This window comes from Somniosus microcephalus, chromosome 4 (genome assembly GCF_052327205.1).
Source record: "Somniosus microcephalus isolate GS21.2 chromosome 4, FLI_Smic_1.0, whole genome shotgun sequence".
In the NCBI taxonomy this organism is placed as follows: Eukaryota; Metazoa; Chordata; class Chondrichthyes; order Squaliformes; family Somniosidae; genus Somniosus; species Somniosus microcephalus.
In genome coordinates, this window is record NC_140990.1 from 722,314 (window position 1) to 740,422 (window position 18,109).

Below are 18,109 nucleotides of genomic sequence, written 5' to 3' on the forward strand. Positions count from 1 at the left end.
CTCTCTGTCACTCTCTCCCTCCTCAGCGCCCCACACAAAAGGGAGAGGGAAACAGAGAGAGAGAGAGCTCTATACTAACGAGGAACTGGTGCAGGAAGTGGTTATACAGTTCTTCGTATGCCAGTAAATCTTTCAAAATTATTTTAGTTGATTTATTTCTGTTCTATTTTTCCAAGGACGTTTTTAAGGAGTTGGCCAAAGGTTTAAAATTTCAAGATGCTAAATATGATTTCTCCCCAACAGGGAATTGAACCCCAGTCTCCCATACGCCAGGCAGGGATACTCACCACTACACTAACGAGGAATTAACACATACAAATTCTGTCAGAGTAAGAATCGAGCTGTGAGCAGAGCTTGACAAATGAGAAAGACAGAGAGAGATTGACAGAGACAGACAGGGACAAAGACAGAGACAGACAAAGAGAGAGAGAGAGAGACAGTCAGACAGAGACAGACAGAGAGAAACAGACAGAGAGAAACAGACAGAGAAAGACAGTGAGCCTTACAGAGAGAGACAGACAGAAACAGACAGAGAGAGACAGACAGAGAGAGACAGACAAAGAGAGAGAGACAGAGAGAGAGACAGAGAGGCAGACAGAGAGAAACAGACAGAGAAAGACAGTGAGCCATACAGAGAGAGACAGACAGAAACAGACAGCGAGAGACAGACAGAGACAGAGAGAGAGACAGAGAGAAACAGACAGAGAAAGACAGAGAGAAACAGACAGAGAAAGACAGAGAGCCATATGGAGAGAGACAGACAGAGAAAGACAGACAAAGAGAGACAGATGCACTAAAAGAAAAAGCCCGAAGAGCCCTATATGCAATAAAAAGAAAATTCTACAACATCCAAATCCCAATCAAAATCTGGCTCAAAATATTTGACAGCATAATCCTACCCATTGCACTGTACGGTAGTGAAGTATGGGGCCCGCTAAATCACCAAAGCTACACTAAATGGGAAAAACATACAATAGAAGCCCTACATGCAGAATTCTGCCGAAGCATCCTTCGCACCCAAAGGAAAACGCCAACAAATGCATGCAGAGCCGAACTAGGCAGATACCCACTGATAATAAACATCCAAAAACGAGCACTAAACTTCCTAAATCACCTCAAATCTAGCTCCCCAGACACCCTTCATTTCAAAGCCTTTCAGACCCAAGAGCTAAACCCAGAAAAGAGTCCCCTGAGTCAGCTGCTACGGAAACTAAGTACTCAGCCGGACCCTGACCAGCCCCAGACCAACACAGCCGCCCAAACACCAATCCGAGTGAACCAAATCATTAAAAAATGCAAAGAAACCTACCTGGAACATTGGAACAAAATAACCGAAAGCCAAAGCAGATTAGAATGTTACCGGGCCCTAAAAAGAGAATATAAACTGGCAGACTACCTCACGACCATCAGAGACACAAAACAGAGACAGACCCTCACCAGGTACAGACTAAGCGACCACCAACTGGAAATTGAAAAAGGCAGATACAAGAAATCCTGGCAGCCTAGAGAGAATAGAATATGCGATCAATGTCTGGCTGGCGAGGTTGAAACAGAAATGCATTTCCTCCTAAAATGCGAAAAATTCAACACATCAAGAAACATATTATTCAACAAGCTAAGCCAAACAACCCCAGATTTCAAGGAATTGGATGATCTGTCAAAATTGAGATTAGTCCTAGGAGAAGGAGACAGACCATACCTTGGGGCCAAATATGTAACAACATGTCACAACCTGAGGACTGTTTAAAATTAAGACTGTTTAAAATTAATATTGAACGTACCAAATGAAGTACAAAGACTGTTTAAAATTAATATTGTTTAAAAGTAATATTGTATGTACCCAACAAATGTCAAATCGATTGACACCTACAGAATGTTGGAAAACTGTACCTTTTTGCTATGTAAGCTTTGGCAATATGGTTCTCTGTAAACTTTCATGCCAATAAAGCATTTTAATTGGAATTGGAATTGGACAGACAAAGAGAGAGAGAGAGACAGAGAGACAGGCAGAGAGAAACAGACAGACAGAGAGAAACAGACAGAGGAAGACAGAGAGCCATACAGAGAGAGTTAGACAGAGAGAGAGGCAGACAGAAAGAGACAGAGACAGACAGATAGAGAGACAAAAAAGGAGGCGTATGACAAATGTGCAACAGAGAGAGACAGAGACAGAGACAAAGAGAGAGTGAGAGAATGAGAGGGACACAGATAGTGAGACAGAGGTGGAGACTGAAAGATGTAAAAACATTTCACGATCTCTTCTCTTTGTTAGTTCAGAGTGACAGAGAGAGTGAGAGAAAAATGCAGGTACAGCAGATGCCAAAATAGGACTTGAAGAATTAGATATGAGATATTTTTTTCCATATCTATAAACATCTCATTGTTTGTTGGTGAATCAGCTGATGACAAACGAATGTCGCTGAGCAGGATGAAAGGAAATGGATCTTAAATTAAAGAGTTTACCAGGAGTGGGGTTCGAACCCACGTGGGTATAAACCCATTGGATCTTAAGTCCAACGCCTTAACCACTCGGCCATCCTGGTGCTGGGATTGTTTGTGGACTGCCTTTGTGAGAATCGGGACTTTAAGCTCCACCTTGCCACAGAGTTGAGCAGAGCAGAGAGAGACACACAGAGAGACTCACACATAGACACACAGACACAGAGAGACACACAGACACAGAGAGACACACACATAGACACACAGACACAGACAGACACAGAGACACAGAGAGGGTACAGAGAAGATTTACAAGGATGATACCAGAAATGCGAGGGTATACATATCAGGAAAGGATGGACCCCTGCCGAATTAGTTTATACATTGATTTGTCTGATTGTTTTTCTATTTCCGACCGTATATTTCGTGCATACTTGCAGACAAATGAAAAAGTGAAAAAGTTCAAGGTGTTGAAAAGTGTGGGATTTAATACCGCCGAACTCAGGACTATTTTCTCTCCATGGATGTTGCCTGGCCTGCTGAGTTTTTCCAGCACTTTCTGTTGTTATTTCGGATTTCCAGCATCTGCAGTATTTTACTTTCATACTAGTGTTTAGTTCTCCAGGGGTTTGGTTACATTTTGAAATGAAATGGGATAAAAAATGCTGGAACCGTAGTCAGCTGCATTCAAACCTGTGCGAGAAGACCCCAATGGATTTCTAGTCCATCGCCTGAACCACTCAGCCACGGCTACTGGGTCTGTCGAGCTTTAAATGTTGCTCAGATAAAATCGCAATCCCATCGCTCTGGAGCAAAACAGCAGTCAGTCCCGAAACAGTCTCCGCTCAAGAAAATTCATCCATCGTTCTGTAGCATAAGAGCACTTTCTCCCGAAATAGTCCAGATTGAAGAAACTTCTCAATAAACCACTGTTTGTATTCCACTGTGTACATGTCTGTACATGCCTTGGCTGACTCCTCCCACGAGTCCAGGTATAAAGGTGACTGCTCCACAGTCCCTCTGTATTCTGGACCGGTCGACCACTCGAGGCACACCTTCATTCTCTTGTTAATAAAAGCCTGTTAGTTACTCACTTAACCTCAGTCTTTTGAGTAATTGATAGCGCATCAATTTTATTAACAAGATTTTTATAATGGAGAAGATCCTCACACCAGCATGCCTGGACTTAGACCATCGGGAGGCGGACGCATCCACCAAGTTTACTCACTGGCTTAGGTGCTTTGAAAAATTCCTGATCGCCTCCGCTGCAACGGTCAAATCGGACGAGGACAAACTGGATGTCCTGACCTCCAAAGTGAACCACCGAGCGTACTTGGTCATCCAGGACGCGACCTCGTACGCGGATGCTATCAAGCTCCTCAAGGACCAGTACACGCGCCCAGTGAACGAAGTGTACGCTAGGCACCTCCTGGGGAGTCGTAAACAACAACCTGGGGAATCGACCGAGGAATACCTTCAGGCACTGTCTGTGCTTGGCCGGGCCTGTGGCTGTAAGGATGTAAAGGCCGCCGTGTACACAGAGGAACTTATCTGGGATGCTTTTGTAGCGGGCCACAGGTCCAATTACACCCGACAGCGACTGTTGGAGCAGAGTGACCTCGACCTCAACAAGGCCTCTGAACTCGCACTATCATTGGACGCAGCCTACCGGGGCATGGATGCCTACTCCTCTGCACCGTGGACGCCGCGGGGAACGACAGCCTGGGACACGGTAGGACCGTCTCATAGCGCCGTGCCACCCCAGCCACATCCCAGCAATGGGCCAACTACCGCAGCGGTGCCCCAAGGCCAGACAGCAGTGTCCCAAGGCCAGAAATGCTACTTCTGTGGCCAGGCCAAACACCCCAGAGCGCGCTGCCCGGCGAAAAATGCGATCTGCTCGGGCTGCGGGAAGAAGGGACACTACGCCAGCGTCTGCAGAGCCAAAGCCACCCCGAACCCCAGCAGTGCCGCGTATGGGCCGTGTGGGCCGCCATCTTGGGCCTCCCCAGCCATGTGCGAACCACCGGAACAGCAGCCATTTTGGACGCCTCCAGCCACATGGGGATCATGGACGCCGCCAACTTGGACGACAGCCGGGACGCAGCAGGCCCCCAACACCGCCTCATCTGATACCCACAGCGACACACCGACGCCTACGCTGGCCTCCGTTACGCTGGACCAAGCGAGACCGCACCAACTGGCCCGGTCCACAATGGACATTAAGGTAAATGGTCACGAAACAATCTGCTTTTTTGACTCTGGGAGCACGGAGAGCTTCATCCACCCCGACATGGTGTGGCGTTGCTCTCTCCCAGTCCAGGCTGCACACCAGCGGATTTCTATGGCCTCCGAGACCCAGTCGGCGGACATTGGCGGCTACTGCGTGGTGACACTCTTAGTAGACGGGACTGTGTATGATAATTTTTAACTTCTGGTCCTACCCCACCTCTGCACTGCCATTCTACTGGGGTTAGATTTTCAGTGCCACCTTAAAAGTGTTACGATGGCGTACGGTGGACCCCTCCCCCCACTCACAGTCCGCAGCCAGCAGCTTCAAAATTGCCCGCCGCGCACCAGGTGCAACCTCTCCACACTCAGAGTCACCCCGCCCCCCCCACTGTTTGCTAACCTCACCCCCGACTGTAAGCCCATCACCACAAAGAGCAGGCGATACAGTGCCGGGGACAGGGTTTTCATTAAAACCGAAGTGGAGCGGCTCCTGAAGGAGGGGATTATTGAGGGCAGCACCAGCCCCTAGCGAGCCCAGGTTGTGGTCGTTAAGACCGGCGAGAAGCAGCGCCTGGTCATCGACTACAGCCAGACAATAAATCGCGACACCCTGCTGGACGCTTACCCAATCCCCCGCATAGCTGATATGGTCAACCAGATCACGCAGTACCGCGTCTTCTCGACCATTGACCTGAAATCAGCATACCACCAGCTCCCTATCTGCCCTGAGGACCACCAGTATACTGCCTTTGAGGCAAAACGGCCGCCTCTACCACTTCCTTAGGGTTCCCTTCAGCGTCACCAACGGGGTCTCCATCTTCCAAAGGGAGATGGACCGGATGGTCAATCAAAATGCGTTGCAGGCCACTTTCCCATATCTGGACAATGTGACCATCTGCGGCCGTGAATTGCAGGACCATGACGCAAACCTCGAAAAATTCCTCTGCACCGCCCAACTCCTGAACCTGACATATAACAAGGAGAAGTGCATATTCCGCACAACCCGCCTCGCCATCCTTGACTGTGTTGTGGAACACGGAGTCGTCGGTCCCGACCCCGACCGGATGCGTCCCCTTATGGAACTCCCACTGCCCCACTGCCTCAAGGCCCTGAAGAGGTGCCTAGGGTTTTTCTCCTATTACGCCCAGTGGGTCCCCTACTATGTGGACAAGGCCCGTCCGCTGATCAAGTCCACCTCTTTTCCCGTGATGGCAGAGGCCCGCTTAGCCTTCCAGCGTATCAAGGAAGACATTGCCAAAGCCACCATGCACGCAGTGGACAAATCCATCCCCTTCCAGGTGGAAAGCGACGCATCTGACTTTGCCCTGGCCGCTACCCTTAATCAGGTGGGGAGACCCGTGGCCTTCTTTTCACGAACCCTCCAGGGCCCGGAGACCAGACACTCCGCTGTTGAGGAGGCCCAGGCTGTTGTGGAGGCTGTGCGTCATTGGAGGCACTACCTGGCCGGAAAACGATTTACCCTGCTCACTGACCAGCGTTCAGTTGCTTTTATGTTTAACAACAAGCAGAGGGGCAAAATCAAAAACGACACGATCTTGAGGTGGAGAATCGAACTTTCCACCTACAATTACGAGATCTTGTACCGGCCCGGGAAGCTCAATGAACCCCCGGATGCTCTATCGCGTGGCACCTGCGCGAAGCGTGCAGATCGATAGACTGCGGGCCCTCCACAATGACCTCTGCCACCCGGGGGTCACCAGGTTCTTCCACTTCATCAAGGCCCGCAACCTGCCTTACTCCATTGAGGAGGTCAGGACCATGACCAGGAACTGCCAAGTCTGCGCTGAGTGCAAACCGCACTTCTATAGACCAGACAGGGCTCACCTGATAAAAGCCACTCGCCCCTTCGAGCGCCTGAGCGTTGATTTTAAAGGGCCTCTCCCCTCCTCCAACCGCAATGTGTACTTCCTCAACATTATTGATGAGTACTCCCGTTTCCCATTCGCCATCACCTGCCCGGACATGGCCAGTGCCACGGTCATTAAATGTCTGAACGACCTCTTCACCCTGTTTGGTTTCCCCAGCTATATCCATAGCGACTGGGGCTCATCGTTTATGAGCGACGAACTCCGCCAGTACCTGCTCGCTAGGGGTATTGTCATAAGCAGGACCACCAGTTACAACCCCCGGGGGAACGGACAGGTGGAAAGAGAGAATGCGACAGTTTGGAAGGCCGCCCTGCTAGCCTTAAAGTCTAGGGGCCTTCCGACCTCCCGCTGGCAGGAGGTGCTCCCCGATGCGCTCCACTCTATTCGGTCACTGCTCTGCACTGCCACTAACGCCACCCCTCATGAGAAAATGTTTGTCTTCCCAAGGAAGTCCACATTGGGGACATCGCTACTGCCATGGCTGACATCCCCAGGGCCGGTCCTACTGAGAAGACACGTGAGGACCCATAAAACGGACCCCCTGGTCGAGAGGGTCGACCTCCTCCACGCCAACCCCCAGTATGCTTACATTGCATACCCGGACGGGCGGGAGGACACAGTCTCCATACGAGACCTCACACCCTCGGGGGCCGCAGTAACCCACTACCCACTACCACCCCCCCCCACGACCCAATATCCAGCCCCAGCAGACGGCACGCCTGGGCCCCGCGACCCGCTCGACACCCACGAGGACTACACACCAGTGCCCCAGCCTACGCGGGACTCGACGCCGGAAGCTTCACTACCCCTGCCGTCGCCACATCGATCACAGCGGCAGACAAGACCTCCGGAGAGACTCCAATACACTAACTTTTAATACACTTCACCCCGCCGGACTCATTTTTAAACAAGGGGTGAATGTGGTAAACCACTGTTTGTATTCCACTGTGTACATGTCTGTACATGCCTCGGCTGACTCCTCCCACGAGTCCAGGTATAAAGGTGACTGCTCCACAGTCCCTCTGCATTCTGGACCGGTCGACCACTCGAGGCACACCTTCATTCTCTTGTTAATAAAAGCCTGTTAGTTACTCGCTTAACCTCAGTCTTTTGAGTAATTGATAGCGCATCAGAGACCCCAATGGATTTCTAGTCCATCGCCTGAACCACTCAGCCACGGCTACTGGGTCTGTCGAGCTTTAAATGTTGCTCAGATAAAATCGGAATCCCATCGCTCTGGAGCAAAACAGCAGTCAGTCCCGGAACAGTCTCCGCTCAAGAAAATTCATCCATCGTTCTGTAGCATAAGAGCACTTACTCCCGAAATAGTCCAGATTGAAGAAACTTCTCAAAGAGACAATTAGATGGGAAATTAGAGATGCGTGCAATAAGGGCACAGTGGTTATCATGGGTGACTTTAATCTACATATAGATTGGGCTAACCAAATTAGTAACAATTCTGTGGAGGAGGAATTCCTAGAGTGTATACGGGATGGTTTCCAGGACCAATATGTCGAGGAACCAACTAGAGATCAGGCCATTTTAGACTGGGTATTATGTAATGAGAACGGATTAATTAGCAATCTTGTTGTGCGAGGCCCCTTGGGGAGGAGCGATCATAATATGATGGAATTCTTCATTAAGATGGTGAGTGAAATAGTTGACTCAGAGACTAGGGTAATGAATTTAAATAAAGGAAACTATGATGGTATGAGACACGAGTTGGGTAGGATTGATTGGGGAATGTAACTCAAAGGGTTGACGGTGGATAGGCAATGGCAAACATTTAAAGATCACATGGATGAACTACAGAATTTGTTCATCCCTGTTTGGCATAAAATTAAAACGAAAAAGGTGACTCAACCGTGGCTAACAAGGGAAATTAGGGCTAGCATAAGATCCAAGCAGAGGACATATCAATTGGCCAGAAAAAGCAGAAAACCTGAGGATTGGGAGCAGTTTAGGATTCAGCAAAGGAGGACAAAATTATTAATTATTTTTCACTCTTCAACTTTTCACTGCAGCTTTTTAACTTGAAGCTGCACCAGGATACATCAATGTAGATTGATACCTTAAAAAATGCTTACTACCCGTTGGGGAAATGAACCCCTGTCTCCCACGTAACAAGCAGGGATACTTCACTATGTTAAACGAGGAACCGACAGAAAACACTGCTTTGCAGTCTCTGCTGAAGCGCAGAACAAGAATGGTGTTGTGAACAGACCTGGGCTCATTCAGCAGACCCAGAGGGAGGATTGATCAAGGAGAGGGAATCAAAGAGCGAGCGACAGAGAGACAGAGGGAGGCAGAGAGAGAGACACACAGACAGAGTGAGAGAGAGAGAAACAAATGTAAGAAGTCGCACAACACCAGGTTATAGTCCAACAGCTTTATTTGAAATCACAAGCTTTCGGAGCGCTGCTCCTTCATCAGGTGAAGTGGAGAGATGCATAAGGACACAGCTCCGAAAGCTTGTGATTTCAAATAAAGCTGTTGGACTATAACCTGGTGTTGTGTGACTTCTTACATTTGTCCACCCCAGTCCAACACCGGCATCTCCACATCACGAGAGAGGAACAGAGAGAGGCAGAGAGAGAGAGACACACAGACAGAGTGAGAAAGAGAGAGACAAAGAAAGAGAGAGACAAAGATAGAGAGGACAAAGATAAAGAGAGACAGACAGACAGTTCGTAACCCTGTTAATCTCTTTATCTCTGTCGCTCTCTCCCTCTTCCACGCCCCACACAAAAGGGAGCGGGAAACAGAGAGAGAGAGAGTTCTATACTAATGAGGAACTGGTGCAGGAAGTTGTTATACAGTTCTTCATATGACAGTAAATCTTTCAAAATTATTTTAGTTGATTTTTTTTCTGTTCTTCTTTTCCAAGGAACTTTTTAAGGAGTTGGCCAAAGGTTCAAAATTTGGATTGTTAAAATCATCCTCCCGGTTAGAGAATTGAACCCCGGTCTCTGGCGTGACAGGTGGGGATACTCACCACTATACTAACGAGGAACTGACACATAGAGAATCTGTCAGAGCAAGAATCGAGCTGTGAACAGAACTTGACAAATGAGAAAGACAGAGAGAGACACAGAGAGAGAAACAAACAGAGAGCCACACAGAGAGAGATAGACAGAGAGAGACAGACAAAGAGAGAGACAGACAGAGACAGACAGGTAGAGAGACAAAAAAGGAGGCGCATGACAAATGTGCAACAGAGAAAGACAGAAAGAGAGAGAGAGAAAAAGAGAGAGTGAGAGAATGAGAGGGACACAGATAGTGAGACAGAGAGAGGTGGAGACTGAAAGATGTAAAAACATTTCACGATCTCTTCTCTTTGTTAGTTGAGAGTGACAGAGAGAGTGAGAGAAAAATGCAGGTTCACCAGATGCCAAAATAGCACTTTAAGAATTATATATGAGATCTTCCTTTACATATCTATAAACATCTCATTGTTTGTTGGAGAATCAGCTGATGACAAACGATTGTCGTTGTGCAGGATGAAAGGAAATGGATCTTAAATTAAAGAGTTACCAGGAGTGGGGTTGGAACACACATGGGTATAAACCCATTGGATCTTAAGTCCAACACCTCGACCACTTGGCCATCCTGGTGCTGGGATTGCTTGTGGACTGTCTCTGTGAGAATCGGGCCTTCAAACTCCACCTTGCCACAGAGCAGAGAGAGACACACAGACCGACACAGAGAGACACACACATAAACACACAGACACACACAGACACAGCGAGACACACAGACATAGAGAGGGTACAGAGAAGAGTTACAAGTATGATACCAAAAATGCGACGGTATACATCAGGAAAGGATGGACTCTTGCCAAATTAGTTTATACCCTGATTTGTCTGATTGTTGTTCTATTTCCGATCGGATATTTCGTGCATACTTGCAGATCAATGAAAAAGTGAAAAAAGTTCGAGGTGTTGAAAAGTGGGGATTTAATTCCGCCGAACTCAGGACTATTTTCTCTCCATGGATGTTGCTTGGCCTGCTGAGTTTTTCCAGCACTTTCTGTTGTTATTTCGGATTTCCAGCATCTGCAGTTATTTTGCTATCGTACTAGTTTAGTTCTCCAGGGGTTTGGTTACATTTTGAAATGAAATGAAAAATGCTGGAACCATAGCCAGCAGGATTCAAACCTGTGCGGGGAGACCCCAATGGATTTCTAGTCCATCGTCTTAACCACTCAGCCACGACTACTGGCTTTCGGAAAGTTTAAATGTTGCTCAGATAAAATTGCAATCATCCATCGCTCTGGAGCAAAACAGCAGTCAGTCCCGAAACAGTCTCTGCTCAAGAAAATTCATCCATCGTTCTGTAGCATAAGAGCACTTACTCCTGAAATAGTCCAGATTGAAGAAACTTCTCAAAGAGGCAATTAGATGGGAAATTAGAGATGCGTGCAATAAGGGCACGGCGGTTATCATGGGTGACTTTAATCTACATAGAGATTGGGCTAACCAAATTAGTAACAATACTGTGGAGGAGGAATTCCTAGAGTGTATACAGGATGGTTTCCTGGACCAATATGTTGAGGAACCAACTAGAGATCAGGCCATTTTAGATGGGGTATTATGTAATGAGAAAGGATTAATTAGCAATCGTGTTGTGCGAGGCCCCTTGGGGAGGAGCGATCATAATATGATAGAATTCTTCATTAAGATGGAGAGTGAAGTAGTTGACTCAGAGACAAGGGTCCTGAATTTAAATAAAGGAAACTACGATGGTATGAGACACGAGTTGGCTAGGATTAATTGGGGAATGTTACTTAAAGGGTTGACGGTGGATAGGCAATGGCAAACATTTAAAGATCGCATGGATGAACGACAGAATTTGTTCATCCCTGTTTGGCATAAAAATAAAACAAAAAAGGTGACTCAACCGTGGCTAACAAGGGAAATTAGGGCTAGCATAAGATCCAAGGAGAGGGCATATAATTTGGCCAGAAAAAGCAGCAAACCTGAGGATTGGGAGCAGTTTAGGATTCAGCAAAGGAGGACAAAATGATTAATTATTTTTCACTCTTTAACTTTTCACTGCAGCTTTATAACTTGAAGCTGCACCAGGATACATCATTGTAGATTGATATCTTAAAAAATGCTTACTTTCTGGTCAGGAATTGAACCCCGGACTCTTACATAATAGGTGGGGATACTTCACTATGCTAAACGAGGAACTGACAGAAAACATTGCTTTGCATTCTCTGCAGAAGCGCAGAGCATAGAAACATAGAAACATAGAAGATAGGAGCAGGAGTAGGCCATTCGGCCCTTCGATCCTGCTCCGCCATTCAATGAGATCATGGCTGATCATCCAAATTCAGTACCCTGTCCCTGCCTTCTCCCCATATCCCTTGATCCCTTTAGCCTCAAGAAATATATCCAACTCTTTCTTGAATATATTTAATGAACTGGCCTCCACCGCCCTCTGTGGCAGAGAGTTCCACAAATTCACCACTCTCTGGGTGAAGAAATTCCTTCTCATTTCAGTCCTAAATGTCCTACCCCTTATCCTTAGACTATGACCCCTGGTTCTGGACTCCCCGACCATCAGGAACATCCTTCCAGCATCTAGTCTGTCCAGGCCTTACAGAATTTTATAGGTTTCGATGAGATCCCCACTCAATCTTCTAAACTCCAGTGAGTATAAACCCAATTGACACAATCTCTCCTCATACGTCATTCCTGCCATCCCAGGTATCAGCCTGGTGAATCTTCGCTGCACTCCTTCCATGGCAAGAACGTCCTTCCTCAGATAAGGCGACCAAAACTGCACACAATACTCAAGGTGCGGTCTCACCAAGGCCCTGCACAACTGTAGCAAGACATCCTTGTTCCTGTACTCGAACCCTCTTGCTACGAAGGCCAACATACCATTTGCCTTCTTAACCGCCTGCTGCACCTGCATGCTTACCTTCAGCGACTGGTGTACAAGAACACCCAGGTCTCTTTGCACTTCCCCTTCTCCCAATCTATTGCCATTCAAATAATAATCTGCCTTCCTGCTTTTGCCACCAAAGTGGATAACCTCACATTTATCCACATTATAGTGCATTTGCCATGTTTCTGCCCAATCACCTAACCTGTCCAAATCGTACTGGAGTTTCATGACATCCTCCTCGCAGCATACCCTCCCACCCAGCTTTGTGTCGTCTGCAAATTTGGAGATATTACATCCAATTCCCTTGTCCCGATCATTAATATATATTGTGAACAGCTGGGGTCCTAGGGACCAATCCTTGCGGTACCCCACTAGTCACTGCCTGCTACTCGGAAAACGACCCGTTTATTCCAACCCATTTATTAGAGCAAGAATGGCGCTGTGAACAGACCTGGGCTCATTCACCAAACCCAGAGGGAGGATTGATCAAAGAGAGGGAACAAAGAGCGAGAGAGAGAGAAACAAATGTAAGAAATCACACAACACCAGGTTCTAGTCCAACAGTTTTATTTGAAATCACAAGCTTTTGGAGCGCTGCTCCTTCGTCAGGTGAAGTGGAGAAATGCATAAAGACACAGCTTATATAGTCAGAGAATAATGTCAGATTGCTCTTTGATGTAATGTTTCCTGACTGACCTGTTTGGACACCATTCACACCTTTGATTCCTGTGATTATCTCTCTGCCGAGGTGTGATAAATGGCAGTTAGAAAGATTACCTGTAAACATCTGACACACAGAGACACACAGACCGACACAGAGAGACACACAGACCAACACAGAGAGACACACAGACACAGAGAGACACACAGACCGACACAGAGACACACACATAAACACGCAGACACAGACAGACACACAGACGATTTACAAGGATGATACCAGAATTGTGAGGGTACACATATCAGGAAAGGATGGACCCCTGCCAAATTAGTTTAACATAGTTTAAAGCCTATATTCGTGCATACTTGCACAATGAAAAAGTGAAAACCTTCGAGGTGTTGAAGAGTGTGGGATTTCATTCTGCCCAACTCAGGATTAGTTCTCCAGGAATTTGGTTATATTTTGAGATGAAATGAAAAATGCTGGAACTGTACTCGGCAGGATTGGAACCTGCGCAGGGAGAACCCCAACGGTTTACTAGTCCATCAACTTAACCACTCGGCCACAACTAATGAGTTTATTAAGCTTTAAATGTTGCTCAGATAAAATCGCAATCCCATCGATCTGGAGCAGAACAGCAGTCAGTCCCTGAACAGTCTTCACTCGTTCTGTAGCATAAGAGCACTTACTCCCGAAATAGTCCAGATTGAAGAAACTTCTCAAAGAGACAATTAGACAGGAAATTAGAGACGCGTGCAATAAGGGTGACTTTAATCTACATATAGATTAGGCTAACCAAATTAGTAACAATACTGTGGAGGAGGAATTCCTAGAGTGTATACGGGATGGTTTCCAGGACCAATATGTCGAGGAACCAACTAGAGATCAGGCAATTTTAGAGGGGTTATTATGCAATGAGAAAGGATTAATTAGCAATCTTGAGGATTGGGAGCAGTTTAGGATTCAGCAAAGGAGGTCAAAATTATTAATTATTTTTCACTCTTCAACTTTTCACTGCAGCTTTTTAACTTGAAGCTGCACCAGGATACATCATTGTAATTTAATATCTTAAAAAATGCTTACATCCCATTCAGAAATTGAACCACGGACTCTCACGTAACAGGCAGGGATACTTCACTATGTTAAACAAGGAACTGACAGAAAACACTGCTTTGCAGTCTCTGCAGAAGCGCAGAGCAAGAATGGCGCAGTGACAGACCTGGGCTCATTCACCAGACCCAGAGGGAGGAGTGAGCAAGGAGAGGGAAACAAGGAGCGAGCGAGAGAGAAACAGAGAGAGGCAGAGAGAGAGACACACACACAGACAGAGTGACAGAGAGAGAGAGACAAAGAAAGAGAGACACAAAGATAGAGAGGACAAAGATAAAGAGAGAGACAGACAGACAGTCCGTAACCCTGTTAATCTCTTTCTCTCTGTCACACTCTCCCTCCTCCGCGCCCCACACAAAAGGGAGAGGGAAACAGAGAGAGAGAGAGAGAGAGCTCTATACTAACGGGGAACTGGTGCAGGAAGTTGTTATACAGTTCTTCATATGACAGTAAATCCTTAAAATAATTTTAGTTGATTTTTTTTCTGTTTTACTTTTCCAAGGAACTTTTTAAGGAGTTGCACAAAGGTTTAAAATTTGTAATGTTAAAATCATCCTCTCTCTCTGGGAATTAGAACCCCGGTCTCCAGCGTGGCAGATACTGATACACCCCACTACACTAATGAGGAACTGAAACAGATACTTTGCCAAAGCAAACATTGAGCTGTGAACAGAACTTGACAAATGAGAAAGACAGAGAGAGAGACAGAGAAACAGAGAGAGAGAGAAAGACAGAGATAGACAGAGAGAGACAGACAGAGACAGACAGGCAGAGAGACAAAAAAGGAGGCGCATGACAAATGTGCAACAGAGAGAGACAGAAAGAGAGAGAGAGAAAAAGAGAGAGTGAGAGGGACACAGGTAGTGAGACAGAGAGGTGGAGACTGAAAGATGTAAAAACATTTCACGATCCCTTCTCTTTGTTAGTTGAGAATTACAGAGAGAGTGAGAGAAAAATACAGATTCAGCAGATGACAAAATAGGACTTGTAGAATTACATATGAGATCTTTCTTTCCATGTCTATAAACATCTCATTGTTTGTTGGAGAATCAGCTGTTGACAAACGAGTGTCACTGAGCAGGATGAAAGGAAATGGATCTTAAATTAAAGAGTTACCAGGAGTGGGGTTCGAACCCACGCGGGTATAAACCCAATTGATTTTAAGTCCAACACCTTAACCACTGGGCCATCCTGGTGCTAGAATTGGTAGCGGACTGTCTTTGAGAGAATCGGGCCTTCAAGCCCCACCTTGCCACAGAGTTGAGCAGAGCAGAGACACACATACCGACACAGAGAGACACACAGACACAGAGAGACACACAGACCGACACAGAGTGACACACAGACACAGCAAGACACACAGACACAGAGAGACCCACAGACCGACACAGAGAGACACACACATAGACAGAGAGACACACAGACACAGAGAAGAGACCCACAGACCGACACAGAGAGACACACACATAAACACACAGACACAGAGAGACACACAGGCACAGAGAGACCCATAGACCGACACAGAGAGACACACACATAGACACACAGACACAGAGAGACCCACAGACCGACACAGAGAGACACACACACATAAACACACACAGACACCCACAGACCGACACAGAGAGACACACACACAGACAGACACACACAGACCAACACAGAGAGACACACACAGAGACACCCACAGACCGACACAGAGAGACACACACATAAACCGACGCAGAGAGACACACACATAAACACACAGACACAGAGGGGGTACAGAGAAGATTTACAAGGATGATACAAGAAATGCGAGGGTATACATATCAGGGAAGGATGGACCCCTACCAAGTTATTTTAAACCCTGATTTGCCTGATTATTGTTCTATTTCCGACCGTATATTTCGTGAAAACTTGCAGATGAATGAAAAAGTGAAAAATTTCGAGGTGTTGAGAAGTGTGGGATTTAATTCTACCCAACTCAGGATCGGTCCTCCAGGAATTTGGTTACATTAAGAAATGAAAAACACTCGGAATCATCATCAGCAGGATTCAAACCTGCGTGGGGAGACCCCAATGGATTTCTAGTCCATCGCCTTAACCACTCGGCCACAACTGCTAGGTTTGTGAAATTTTAAATGTTGCTCAGATAAAATCGCAATCATCCATCGCTCTGGAGCAAAACAGCACTCAGCCCCTGAACAGTCTCCGCTCAAGAAAATTCTCAAAGAGACAATCTCCCTTTGCATTGTTTCACTCTTCCATGTTCCTCCCTCGCTTTTTAACACGAACCAATTTAATTACTATTTCACATCTTAAAGACGCATTTCGCCCCATCGCAGAACTCCGCTCACCAGGCGGGGATACTCCACTAAACTGACCAAAGTCACTGCTGGGCATTCTCTGCAGAAGCTCAGAGCAAGAATGGCGCTGTGAACAGACCTGGGCTCATTCACCAGCCCCAGAGGGAGGAGTGAGCAAGGAGAGGGAAACAAAGAGCGAGAGAGACACGGAGAGAGAGAAAGGGAGACACAAAGAGAGAGAGACAAAAGAGAGACAGAGAGAACCTGTCGGGGAATTGAATCCTCACCACTATACTATCAAGGACCTGGTAGAGGAAGTAGTTATGCAGTGTTTGAGACAAGGCACAAACAGACAGACATGTGTGCCTGCTCTCTATGTTTAAGTGTAAGTCACATATTTAATAAGCTTTTCTGAGTTTCATGGATTCATAGAAGCTTACAGCACAGGAGGAGGCCATTCGGCCCGTCGTGCCTGTGCTGTCTCTGTGAAAGAACAGTCGTGCTCAGTCCCACCCCCCGCTTTTTGTCCGTAACCCTGTTAATCTCTTTCTCTCTGTCACTCTCTCCCTCCTCCGCGCCCCACACAAAAGGGAGAGGGAAACAGAGAGAGAGAGAGAGCTCTATACTAACGAGGAACTGGTGCAGGAAGTTGTTATACAGTTCTTCATATGACAGTAAATCCTTTAAAATAATTTTAGTTGATTTTTTTCTGATCTATTTTTGCAAGGAGGTTTTTAAGGAGCTGTCTAAAGGTTTAAAATTTGAGATATTAAAATCATCCTCCCTGTCGGGGAATTGAACCCCGGTCTCCCACGTGACAGGCAGGGATACTCACCACTATACTAACGAGGAACTGATGAATGCCAAGCATGTCAGAACACTAATCGAGCTGTGAAGAGAACTGGGCAGAGTGAGACGTAGAGACAGAGAGAGAGAAAGAGACAGAGACAGACAGGCTGAAAGACAAAAAAGGAGGCACCTGACAAATGCGCAAGAGAGAGAGACAGAAAGAGAGAGAGAGAAAAAGAGAGTGAGAGAATGAGAGTGACACAGATAGTGAGACAGAGAGAAGTGGAGACTGAAAGATGTAAAAACATTTCACGATCCCTTCTCTTTGTTAGTTGAGAGTGACAGAGAGAGTGAGAGAAAAATGCAGATTCAGCAGATGCCAAAATAGCACTTTAAGAATTACATATGAGATCTTTCTTTCCATATCTATAAACATCTCATTGTTTGTTGGAGAAGCAGCTGATGACAAACGAGTGTCGCTAAGCAGGATGAAAGAAAATGGATCATTAAATTAAAGAGCTACCAGGAGTGGGGTTCGAACCCACGTGGGTATAAACCCATTGGATCTTAAGTCCAACGCCTTAACCACTCGGCCATCCTGGTGCTGGGATTACTGGTGGACTACATAAGAACATAAGAAATAGGAGCAGGAGTAGGCCAATCGGCCCCTCGAGCCTGCTCCTCCATTCAATAAGATCATGGCTGATCTGATCCTAACCGCCAATCCACTATCACAGAACCATCTCCTGAATCTAACAGAATTAGACACACGAAATAGGAGCAGGATCAGGCTACACGGCCCC

At 46.6% G+C, this 18,109-nt stretch overlaps 3 non-coding genes across 3 annotated transcripts; all 3 read right to left on the bottom strand.

The window, feature by feature from the left end:
* Positions 1 to 2,460: 2,460 nt before the first annotated feature.
* trnal-uaa (transfer RNA leucine (anticodon UAA)) lies at positions 2,461 to 2,543 on the bottom strand. Its single transcript has one exon. It is a non-coding gene; the product is annotated as a tRNA-Leu (tRNA).
* Positions 2,544 to 15,342: 12,799 nt separating this feature from the next.
* trnal-uaa (transfer RNA leucine (anticodon UAA)) lies at positions 15,343 to 15,425 on the bottom strand. Its single transcript has one exon. It is a non-coding gene; the product is annotated as a tRNA-Leu (tRNA).
* Positions 15,426 to 17,826: 2,401 nt separating this feature from the next.
* On the bottom strand, positions 17,827 to 17,909 carry trnal-uaa (transfer RNA leucine (anticodon UAA)). The gene has a single exon. It is a non-coding gene; the product is annotated as a tRNA-Leu (tRNA).
* Positions 17,910 to 18,109: the final 200 nt, after the last annotated feature.